We start from the raw sequence: 13,086 nt of genomic DNA, 5'->3' as shown, positions 1-13,086 counted from the left end.
GCACTGTATCTTCCCACCACTGTTTATTTCAGTGATGACTTAATATCTTTGAACACCAGCAGATGTGCTCTGGTGCCCCTTTCTGCATTAGTTTTAAGATACTATGACATTAGCAGTCCACTTATGTGCTAGGGGATAGCAGGCCACTGCTATATTATGTTCTCATACACACAGGCAGCAGAACATGATGTGTATCTGCCCCTCAGCTGGGTTGGTATATAATCCAAGACATTTAGGCTACTGGAAGATTCTGGCATCTTCTAAATAAGTGTGGTGCGTCAGGTGTAGGCATAAGTTCATATCTTATAGTCCTGCTGAAGAGAAAGCAATTGCCCACAACGTAATAGTGTAGGTAGCTGGAATAATAACTAACTTGTTAGAAGCATAAAGCAGGACTCATTAAAGTACATCATTCAGTCATCTATGTCATACAAAAAATTTTATATTGTTTATTAAATAGGAGATAACCATACCTTGAATTATGAAGAACTATTGCAAACAGAAAGCACCAGGACTGAGAGAAGAATCCAGAGCCAATTTCCTGTATGAGGTTTTAATTTGATTTCTGAAAATTTTGAATGTTACTCTCAGAAAAAAAAGCAAACTAAATACAGCCTTTCCTTTTTGATGTAAATAGCTTGATGCAAGTGGTAGTTTTACAGCCAGACAGACATCTATATGGAACTCATGTGCTTTCTGACCTGTATCTTTTCAGTTCCCCTTCATTTCTTAGAGCACACTTCTGCTTTCATATTCTTCTTGCAGTCAAGTCAGTAAGTTAGTCTGCAGGGTCACACCAAGGTAAGAATATATTTCAGAAAAGGTTTGAGTCAGCACTGTCACAGGAGGTCCCCTGCCTTCCTCCTCATGTCAGTGCAAGCATTTGAATAGCTGCATAACAAACTGGATTTGGAAACTGATCCAGGTAAGAAGTGATCCAACTAAGAAATACATGTTAGTTTTAACCTAGATCAGGTCCCTGATATGCCTTATTATGTAGGTGTGTGAAAACCTTTGCTTGCACAGTGGAGGAGGCAGTGCAGGGGCTGAGCTTGAGCAGCAGGAAGAAAAAGAGAACGCTTCTTCCAGCAGTCTTGGCTTGTGGTAGCTTAAGTTGATCATTAGTTTCAGTTGCTGAAGTCTGAAAGCCAGTTCAACCCTTACAGTAGATGACAGATTTCTTACATTTCAGCACATGCATCAGGGTTTGTCTTTAGCACTTGTTTATTTGTTGTTCATGCGCATGTGTGTATGCAGCTACTATATATAAATGTTCTTGTAGTTTATTACCTGAAAATGCGACCATCCTAGGATGTCAATAATTGCAAAAGGAAACATCACGGTTAGAGATCACTACCACCCGTTTTCTCTGGTATCTTCAAACTGGATGTACTCTCTCTAAGGTTTCATCCAGTTTTCTGTTATAAAGCAAGTCACCCCATTTCTCCGTTCTTCCAGTTGCTAAGCAGCAGCTGTTCTCCCCATTACCCAGCCATCTATTTGCATGAAAATAATCAAGCTTGAATATATATAACTGCTTCTAATTATGCTCAGTTAAACAGCTGTACAATAAAAAGTATTAATAGTATTAGTTATCACTGTAACTGATGACTGTCTTAAAAGTTAGAATTCCTCTACAGAGCAAAAATCAACGGTTTTGCCTTCCTTCTTTTTAACAAAAGGCACATCAGTTTTTTCTTTCTTTTAATCATTACTATGTACCTGCTTGGAAAAAAAAAAAAACCCACATGGTCACAAAATTATCTGCAGTTTACAAAAAATTATAACGCAAATATGAGCAGGCACAGAATCATCTAGGGACTGAACATGATGGGGGCCAGGGAAAAGGCTGAAGTCTTCTCTCAAGATTCTTAGTTCGGAGTCCTTTTGTGCCTAAGCAAGTACAACATTTATCTTATTTGGGAGACGAACAGGGAAAGATAGCTCGCTCTTCCAAGTTGAACAGGTCTGGGATTTGAAAAGAGATCCACATTTCACATGAGTGCCTTAACAGTAGATTAATGGATGAGCTAACGCACCTATTCAAAATATTAGTAAAGATTGGTTGCTGGTGGTCTTTCATGTTTTAAGAATGCTTATTAGACTGGACATCATAGGCAAGGTATACAGGAGAGTTCCTTGTATGAGAGTCCTGAGAGGCCCTGCTTTTACTCAAGGTAGTTAGGCTCACTTATGCTAGAATCCGAGGCAACATTGTGCATGTCCATCATACCAGGTGAAAGTCAAGTACTGTCTGCATGTTACCAGATAAAAATCTAAGAGCAGCATGTGAACAGCAAGGGATTGAGCAACTTTTGGATACCAAACTGGCCTGAAGTGCCACTTAGGCTGCTGAATGGATTTGCAGAACTAACTGTGCTTTGGAAATAATGCTTAAGATCCTAATTCATGAGAATTCGGTTTGGTTGGTTTTGTTGTTGTTGTTTTGGGGGTTTTGTTTGTTTTTTATTCTGAGTGAATAGGTACAGGCTAGGCATTAGGCTCTGAAGTGTAATGCAGTCAGGTTCTGTCACAACCAGGGCAGTCACACATTTAATCAGTGGCCTTATACATACACTGTCTTTCCAGTAGAAACCTGATGGAAAAACTAACCTAGGTCTCAATTATGAAAGTGCTAGAAGTGTCCAAGACTTCTTTTAGCAACGACTTTTAATAAACCTATCAAGGCAAGAATGGTGCTATGTGATTTGAAAGTAACAAATGCGTTTGAAGGAGATCCCAAGGAAGTGTTATATGCAACTGTTGCAGTTTATAGGGCATAGGAAACAGATTATAACGTAGGACAAGCAAAGGCATAGAAGTAAAAAGGAAAATATCTTTGGTGTAGTAAAGGTAGATTTTGCTGGGATAACTGGGTAATCTGAAGGGGGCCTACAAGGATGCTGGGGAGGGACCCTTCATTAGGGACTGCAGTGATAGGACAAGGGGTAACAGGTTCAAACTTCAACAAGGGAAGTTTAGGTTAGCTATAAGGAGGAAGTTCTTTACAGTGAGGGTGGTGAGGCACTGGAACAGGTTGCCCAAGGAAGTTGTGAATGCTCCATCCCTGGCAGTGTTCAAGGCCAGGTTGGACGGAGTCTTGGGTGACATGGTTTAGTGCGAGGTGTCCCTGCCAATGGCAGGGGGGTTGGAACTAGATGATCTTAAGGTCCTTTCCAACCCTCACTATTCTATGATTCTATGAATTTGTTGACAAAGGAAATCAAGTAGATTTAATCTGTACTTCATAGAAAGATTTAGTATAGTGTCATATGACAAGTGGGATGCATAACGTAAAGAATTGCTAATGAGAAATGACAGTGGATTGTGTTGAAAGAAGGACTATAAAACTGGAAGTTGGCTACAAGTAGAGTCCACCCATTTAATGTCTTTTGCATAGTCCTATTCAGCATATAAATAAAAGTTGATGGTAACCTTAAGTTTGGAGGAGAACAGGCATATCCTATAGGAAGAATTGTGTAGTTTGGATTGAAATAATAGAAATGTCATAACATCTGGCATATGAAGGGCAAGATTTTGCCCTTTAAAATTGCTGTGAATTTTCTGCTCTGAACTAGAACGTCAGAAATTACAGAAGAGAAGATCTGGGAGCCAGAGTAGTATGAATTTACCCCCTTGATGCGTCGTAAGGATAAGTACAATTCTAAACTACATGAAGTGGGTTACTTCTATCAAAGCAAATGATGTATCAATGTGAACATATGAGATTTTGGTCATACCTTGTTTGGACTATTTTTTAAGTAGTCAAGAAAGATGAATTTAAACTAGATACAAAGTGGGGTTCTGACAATGGTCATAGATGTGAAAAGCCTGTTTTATCAAGATAATAAAAACAAGTTGGCTTCATCTAGGAAAAAAAAAGAATATAAGTGAACTCTTAACTTTGGAGTAAGCAAGAAACAAAAATGCTTAAGACAAAGAACAGTGTTGATGTAGAATGATTGCATATAAACTGGAAATTAACTTGCTATGAAAGAGGTTTCTAATCAATGGAGGAATGAAATTCTTCTCTTAGTGAAAGTAGCAGGGCAGAGCATTTTAGCAAGATTTAATATGGAGGTGGTTCAGATTATGAAAAGGGATATATGATGTTTGCTGGTTGTCGCACATGACTGCAACTGATGATCAAAATTCTAGAAGAATAGTATGTAGTTCCCCAAACATTTCAATAGTGGAATCGGACAATTTAGCCATTAGGATAAATGAGTTTTCATCATCATTGCACAAAAACGATTGCATACCATGGATATGGTATAGCTTTCTGTTTCAGAAAACCTTGACTTTAGCACAAAGCACAACCCTGTTACAACATGCATTGTGGCTTTATGTGTTTGTTCATATCTGTAAAAGAGTTGTTCATACAGATTCACATAAATAATGTTTATATGAAAATGCAAAGCCGCCTTTGACCATGTTTGTTTCCTGTGGGGTTGTATTTGCATTTAGTAACTTTCAATCAAAACTTGTTTGAAATGTAAGTTACTCAGGTTTTTTTTTGTTTTGAAAGTAACATCTTTTTTTTTTCCAATATTTTCAGGTCTTGCCATTGCCTCATATCAGAAGAACCTACCAGTGAATGTGCATACAGGAAAACTCATAAGTATTCAAGAAAACGGTATTAACTGAAATGTAAAAATTAATAATTACACATGTAATAAGGTAGAAATATGCCACTTTTTTTTTTTTAATTGACAAAGTAATTAACTGAGAAGCAACATATGTATAATGTGAGAAAATGGTCATTAAACCATTTTAATTCTGAAGATGAGAGTTCTGATCTGTTCTGTGCTGACAGAATTCTACTGCTGTCAAGAAGGGATTGAGGTTCCTTCCCATGCTTGGAGAATGACCTGTTGTCAAGAGCAAAATACTTACACGATTGCATAAGGAATTAAGTTTAGTATAATAAGAACACACACATTGCTGGGGAACGATTAACAGTACAGCAATAAGTGAAGTTTAGTGACTGGATGTAGGACAGTGAGAATTTCGAGGATAAAATTTGATTAAGATGGTAGAGCTGGTTTCAGGAGGGGGCATTGCTCAGTCAGCATAATATAAAAACCTGCTGTCTAGCGTTTGGGTCTAATGACTGTAAAAGTTGGGTATGGACTTAGAAAATTGTGTGCAATGACATACAACATTTGGACGTTAATACTGTTTGTGGAAATGGTATATTTGACGGTGAAAGTTAATGGCAAGTAGTGGAATATAAAGGGAAAATGGTTGAGTGAATAGCTTTTGTTGTAAAAATAAAAGTATTTTTTATTGTATGGTTTATTTTTGCAACAGAGCTGCCAGTTGAGCGTGCGTGTGGTTGAGCCTTCCATCATCTTCCCAGGAGAAAGCATATGTGACTGGGTGGGGTTTATTAACTTAAAAGTGTGTTTAATTTATATGTACACATATCTACATGTGTACCTATCCCTATCAAACTCTGAAATTTCTATTCCATAACAATGCAGCTCAGGTAAATGGTTGTAAGAATTGTTTTTAAAGAGACAAGTGAAACACAATTTTTCATATTCTAGTTCTGATAGATAGCTGAAGCATTTAGTTGAAACTCTCAGTTGAGAATTATGCCTGGTGTGAAAAGAGTTATCCCAAATGGTTCAAAGAGTAAGTAATTAAAAAGATGTCATAATGGAAAATTTTCAAGTACTATAGCTGCCAAAGGCCCTATCAGTCTCGTATTACTTATGTAGCCAAATATACATAAGTATATGGTTGTTATTTGAATTTTTGTTGGTTTAAAATGTGAAATGTGTTTCTGTGAATGAATCACAGAAATGGGGCTGGATGGTAAGTGGTGAAATCCATTTAATTTTAGATGCTATATTTTTTCCTGTCTGTAAGTCAGACTACATTCTGCCATGTAGTCTGACTTACAGGAGGCATTCCTCATTCATGCATCAGACAAAGTGAAAGAAGGCTCAGTCGAACATGTGGCTCACAAACAGCCATCTGTTATCCAAAAAGAGAGGAGTGTCACCACAAGACTAAACTTAACATGTTTTAAGATTAGATTAGAGATGGCAGAGCTCCATTAAATGCTTTGTCCATCTCTGTCAATAATACATGAATGTGGCAGTTTCAGATGCCTCCTATTTTTTTCTATTAGGACAATTACCTGTAGTTTAGAACTCAGTATATGTTTCCTGTATTGTATAAATCTTTCTGTTCCTAATTAAGTAAGTATATATAACCTTTTATCACCTCAAATAATTATTTTTCCTTTTGGGGGTTTGTTCTTTGAAATATTTTTCCAGAACTATGGTAAGAAAAAAGCATTTTGAACTTCTTTCTTGCTTAACTTAAGCAAGTAAGGTAACACTTATTTAGATTTGTAACATTTTCTTTTGCGTCTTTCTGGCTGCCAAAGAATTTCTGTTATTTTTATGTGAATTCCATCCAATTTGCAGAGATCTTTCTTGTAATATGCCTAGAACTTATTGGTGAATTCCAGGTGTGATTATAAAGAATTGGATGAATTCTTCATGGATGAAGAATTTACAGTTTATGTCCAGATAGAGTTTTTTACTTTGTTTCACGTGTCCATATGACCTCCTTGTGTAGAGCAGAATTAATTACTTCAGGGCATTAATGTCTGGCCCACCAGAAAGCTTGAAGGACTTTGTTGGTTGTCCACAAATAAAATGTTCTGCTTTCTGCGCTACAGCTAAATACAGAGAAACTGTTACCTTCCTGCTCCAGGATACAGTGCTTCCAAGTTTGCAAGTCAAATCTCATTTTGTTTCTTCGTTGGTACTCTGTTAAAAGTCTATTTCTAGTTTCTGCTTGCTTGTTATCCTTAGATCCTTTACAAATGTATTTTACAAATATTATGCCTTGGGGTATTTCCATCCTACAGAATATATTCCAGAATCTGTTCCAGAATATTTGTCTCAGTCTTTTCTGTAGCAGTAACTTGCTTTTTCTTGTACTCAATTTCATTTTACTGTTTTCATACTGTTACTGACTGCATTTTAGCCACGCTAAATTACTTTGAGGTATCTCAGTGTCCTCAAAGTTGTCCACATTGTGGCCTCTCAGGGATTAATGAAGATGTTAAATAAAACAAGGCCTCACACCAGTTCCTGTGGTATCACGCATACAGATAGATTGCTACTTGTTCTTTATCTAGGATTCTTTTATTTGCTGTCAGTTTGCAGAGTTTTATCTTGACCCCTACAGCACTCACTGTTTTCCTTAAGCTTCAGAATTTTTACGCAGTCCTTGCATCTTTGTACCTCTCATTCAGAATTGTGATCTATCCAATGCATTCTGAGTGATTTTTGAAGTTTCATGAGAGCACCAAATGCTTTCCTAAAATTGAGTTATGTAATATCTAAAGATTTCCTTTGAACTGTGTATTCTGGATTTTGGGGAAAGTGGTAGTGTTTGGTTTATTGTAAGATAAGTATTGCCTAGTAGCCTGTTGTCCTCTGCCACTAACACATTCAGGCTTGCTTGGCCTGAAACTAAGTTTAATGTAATTTAGAATTTCAAAGGTAGTACTCTTATCTAGATGTTTAAAAAGATAATTTTATGACTACTGAAACCTAGTTTCAAAAATGTTCACTTGCGGAATACTTTTGCTAGTGTTTTTTGTTCAGTACTTGCATTGAAAGAATGATGTTATAATATTATTATTATACATTGAGATTATGTAGTAATAATAATATAATAATAATAATAATGTAATCTACCAATTTCAGTAGAATGTACTAAAGGATGACACCGAAAATGCAGGCCCCCTCAGCACACAGATCTACCTCAACAATTAACTTTCATACTAGTATATTGATCATTTTATATCTCTAAGCATGAGATAGGTACACTTGGAGATATAAACTTGGGAAGAAAACAGATTTATAGAATAGATCTGCTAATCTAATGTGATACGTTAATTTAAGTTAGGAAAAACTGAAAGGAAAGACACCGTGAATCTGTTTTCAGATTCTTGGGAGGGAAGTTGTGTGTGTTGCTTACAGACTCCTAGTCAAGTACAGAAATTGGATACATTCTCTCTGGAAGCTGTGCAGTTAAGTGACTGAGAGTGAATCCTATTATGATATGGTGCGTGTTTCCTGCTGTCTCTTGAGTAATCTTGCAGCTGCTTTAGTTAGAAAATCAGTGATACTTGGTTTTGTCCAAAAGCAGGAACTTGATGACTTGGCTAATAAGATGAAACAACACAGCACCCAAAATCTGTAAAGTATTAAGTACTATGCCGTATTCCAGTCTCCCCACCCACTGCACCTCCACCTTCCTTTTCCTGTGCTACTTTCTAAGCTATTTTGGGGAAACAGTATTTTGTGTAGCTGTTTTTCTGAGGACAGCACTTGGGCTTTTGACCCATTTCATTATTTTTTTTTTCTCTAATAAGTGGTGTGTTTGCATTAGGACCATGCTTTTTTCAAAGAAAATTATTGTCGAGTGAAAGTACTAATACTCAGGGTAAAATAGGAAATTATTATGCTGCCAAAATAACTTTGAAAGCATCTCAGATTGTTCAGAGAGGGAAGAGAGCCTTCCAAGAAGTGATCACATTCTCACACTCAGCTTTAAACACATTCTTTATCTTTAAAAGGAAACAGAAGAGGATCAGTCAGTAAATCAAATGTAGTTGTGGGCTTGTCTGCAAAGCAGTATAATTTTGAAATAAGGCGTTAGGACTGGACATTTGAAACAAGAATTGTCAGTGCTTTGAGAAAGACCTCTCTGTGCTTTGAGAAAAATGGGTATGTCTTTCATTAAACAATACCTTTCCTGCATCCCCTGTTTGCTTTTCTTTATCATTGTCTACAGATAGCAGCTATAGTGGCTATTCTGGGTGAATCCTTAGGTACACATTAAAAATCAGACTGTATTTTTATACTGTAATGAATAAGCTTTTAGAATCACTGTAAGGTTGGGAGGGGTTTATATCCATTTGTTTGAAAAGGAAATTGAATTTCCTACCAGAAAATCTCCACCTTTTCTTAGTTGTTGTTTGAGAAAAAAAATACATGTTTAAAGACCACGTGTTCTAGCTGAAACTTTTAAAACCTGTTTCGTGATAAAGATCACTATCCTAGTTTCTCTCTATCACACCAGCACAGGATTACTAGTCAGTTCCCTAATTTCGTCTTTTCCTGACTGGCACAGAATTGCTTTTTGCCTGGAGTACTTCAGAAATTTATTATTTTAACCAAAAAAAATCAACAGCATCCCCATTGTTCAAGCTTATCCAGAGTACCTTTATCTTCTGCCACAGTTTGAAAGTATGAGTATTTTTTTAATTAAATAGTTCTGTTTAGAAGTAGATTTCACTCAGATAAAGAGAAAATACAGCAGTAGTTGTCCAAAGGGGTAAAGTGTACTACCTGGAAACATACCCTTTTATTTCTTTTGTTTCGACAGAAAAGGAGATGAATGAGCATGTTATAGGTACAGCTTTTCTATAAATATTGTATTGTTGTAAGCACAGTTTATTTCTATGTCCCCAGTAAAACAAAAACTTTTTAAGCTTAATTTAATCATGTATAAAATTATAACACTGCTACTTCAAAGGTTTAACAATTTCAAATGATTTGATATGAACTGTACTGTGACAGTAGAATTCATAATTTCCTCATTGGCTTCTTCGTAATGTTCCCTAACATATATTACATCTATACTGTGAAATAAAAGAGGTCTAGAGAGAAAGTTGTGTCCCTCTGCCTCCAAATGCTATCCCCTGAGCAGCATGGGAGCACTGATTCAGATGGTGCTAGTTGTTTATGGGCCTGCATGCTGGCAGCTTAACAGCGTGGGTGATGGGCAGCCTGGTGTTAAAGTTTGTTCCTTGGTACCATTTTACTAAACAGAGCAGCAGTGTCTAAGATAAGGTTCTTTAAAGGTGCCAATTTGCTAAATTCATAACAAGACCTTTAGGGGTATTCAGTTCCACTGAGTTCTTTCTTTTCTAAGCACTTGAAATACATTAACTACTTTTCATAACATCCAAATAAATGAGTAATAAGGGCCCCTGCTTAAAAGTCCATAGTCCCTGCACTCAGTACTATGTATGCAAGCTATACAGTTACAGTTTAATGAAAAAAACATAATCCAGCCTACGAGATTAAAGCTTCCTCATTCTTTTTCACCTCTGTTACATTCCTCAGCACTGACTGGCAAAAACCCAAGCTGGAGGTAAGACATGCTTCACATACAACCGCCTGCTGATAGGGGCACTGTCTTAGGAGGCAAGAGAGGCTGCTTTGGTGTCCTTTGCACAGTGGAAAGCCTAGAATCGAATCTAGTATTGCCTCTTCAGCTGCTACTGAATAATGCAGTGTCCTTACATGAGAGTTTGCAAGAAAGGTTGCAAACCTTTGTGTCCCAAGGGAGGGGGAGATAACCTTGACCTCTGCCAAGACTTAGTTCTAAAAAAACTCTTAGGCAGCAGATGTAAATTTTTGCCTGATGACTGACCTAAATTTCACCAAGGAGAGAGACAGACTGAACAGCAATAAATGGCCTTCGGCAACCTGCTGTCTGAGCTATTGGGAGTAGGTTTCTGATTAAAACTATTGAGAATGCTGGAATTCTGGTGCATTTCTGAGGCTAGGTACTGCTGTTGGAGGACTAAACTCTCTAGCTCCATACATTCACCCATCTTCGTTGTTTGGGTTACGTGCTACTTAGGGAGAATAGCAGTGTTCTGCATGCTGTTTGCATGGCCATAAATGGATACACAAAGGACAAAGTTCTAAAGAATTAGGGCAGCAGGTTTTCCATCTATTTATGCCTCTAATCCTACAAACGACTTAGGTTATGCATTATTATATGTGCATTGTGTCTTAAATGGAACTACGCATATGGGTGAAGTTATGGATGTAACTGCATATGGGATCAGATCTGGGCAATCACGTTTTAGCTTATTATTCATACTGTAGCACTGTTACAAATCAGATACCTCTGATGTTACCCCTTGTTCAGTCAGGGTGAAGGGGTATCTGAAACTGAATATTTTTCTGTGTAATGGCTTGCACTCCATTTCCATGCCTATCCAAACGAAGCGCTTATACAAAGGCACGTCATAGAGAGTATTTTAACTGTTAACGAGAGTCATAATGCATAGATTTTCAATGCTGAAGGTCACGAGGCTGCAGTTTCACTGGGTTATGTGCTGCATTTGCACAGACAGATATTCAGACGGTTAATAGTAGTGCAGAATGCTTTAATGATTTTCATTTGCATCAAGCTGTTCTCACCTCTTCGAAACATAATGGATAAATAAAAGAGGCCTTTTGTTTACTCTTCATGAAAGTTACCAGTGATTAAGTGGTGCTGAAGGAACAGACTCATGCTCTCATTAAAGAAAAAAAGCCAACAAAAACCAAAACCCAACAACAAAACTGCCCATCAAAGCTGACTTCAAAGTGACCTACTTAATTTTGATTTAAAATGGCTCTTGAATAATTTATTTTAATGTTATGCGCATTTTGTAACTCAAAACACAGAACTGGTCACACCTAACTGAAAATACAGAAATAGTTACTACGTCAGACACCAAGTACTCATAATTTGTTAGGGTACTCTTTATAGTGTGGAATTCCAAAGAAAGCTGTATACACTTAGATTAGTATTTCTTACAAATGGATTTAGCAGTCAAATTCATTATTAAAAATTATCTCCAGAATGTAGTTGTGGATCAATCCTTTTTGCACTATAATATGGTGTTTCATAAGAAAGTCTATGCCAGGGGCATGCTAGAAAAAAATCTTGTCATCATTCCTTATCCTTCAAGATTTATTCTTAGGTATAGAGTCTCCCTGTGGAAGATTTCTCCAAACCTTCCTGGAACAGCATATTCTCGTGAAGGTATAGAGACTTCCACACTCTGTCTTGGCCCCTGGCAGCTCAGCATCAGCTTCTTGGGCTCCTCCTGTCCCATGCATCAGCCCCAAGCCCCCTTTTTGAAAAGAGCTCAAAGGAAGTTAGCATAGTTTCTGGCTATGTTATCTTTTGGGGCATTTTTGGAAGGATTTAATGTGCAGTTCAGTCTCTTTCAGTGTAATCTTGAAATATACCCAAGTGGTTCTTTGAGAATAAAACTCTGCTCTTAAATACCTTTGTGTCAGAATGATCATGTTTAAATTTTTGTTCCTGATTTATAGGCACACACATCATGATTTCATTGCCCTGATTTAAGCACTAGATCTTTGTGGCCAGTATTTTTTCATTATAGTTTTCCAAATGTGTTAGAGTTTCATCTTTACGTGTCACATTGAGCAGCACAGACAGACACTCTGTAGCTCAAATACCAAAAATTTCAGTAGTGTCCGTTTAGGGTCCAAAGGTACAATGTTCCTAATAACAGTTAGGATGAGCAGGCTTTCAAGTACTTGGGTCTTTTGTTTTCAGTTAATAACTTCCAGTCCTTTTGGTTTCTAACCCCCTGCCTTTGAGATAGTGATCTTGAGTACTTCTTGTGGCATTGAACTTCTGTCTCTAAGGCTGTGTCATTTAAATCAAGATAGAGACCTTGACTTCATGTATTTGGAATACCCTCCATTTTCACAGGATTAATAGGATATTTGTGGAACACAGAATATGCAAATTCAGACCTGCTGAATACATAATTTTATGGCCCTTCTGCTTTGTATTGGCTTTGTAATTTGTCCAGTCTTTGACTGAGGGCTAATTAAATTACTGAATTTACAATGAGAATATTAGTCCATCCTTCCCTTCACTGATTTTAATTATTTACTCCTCCAGTTAATTTTCTTTTAAATCTGCCTTTGTGTTCTCAGTGTCATAAAAAGACTAGTCAATGGCCTGAATACAGGGGCAGTTGAGGGAAATTTCTGTCTGCAATCAATCTCTCCATGGCAGGAGGAGTGCTGGATATCCTTACATGTACGATAGAGATGGCTGAATTCAGTGATCACTGCCTGACGAGCATAACAATTCCTTAGCAGTTTATGGCACGTTGAGAGAGCAGGGTTTAAGATTACATCTAAGAAGAGATCTGTGCATACGAGGATATTACTCTCTATCTTGGGTTAGGAATAAAAGGCCTGTTTGGAGGCATGT

This window comes from Strigops habroptila, chromosome 6 (genome assembly GCF_004027225.2).
Source record: "Strigops habroptila isolate Jane chromosome 6, bStrHab1.2.pri, whole genome shotgun sequence".
NCBI lineage: Eukaryota > Metazoa > Chordata > Aves > Psittaciformes > Psittacidae > Strigops > Strigops habroptila.
This window is presented reverse-complemented; position numbering follows the sequence as displayed.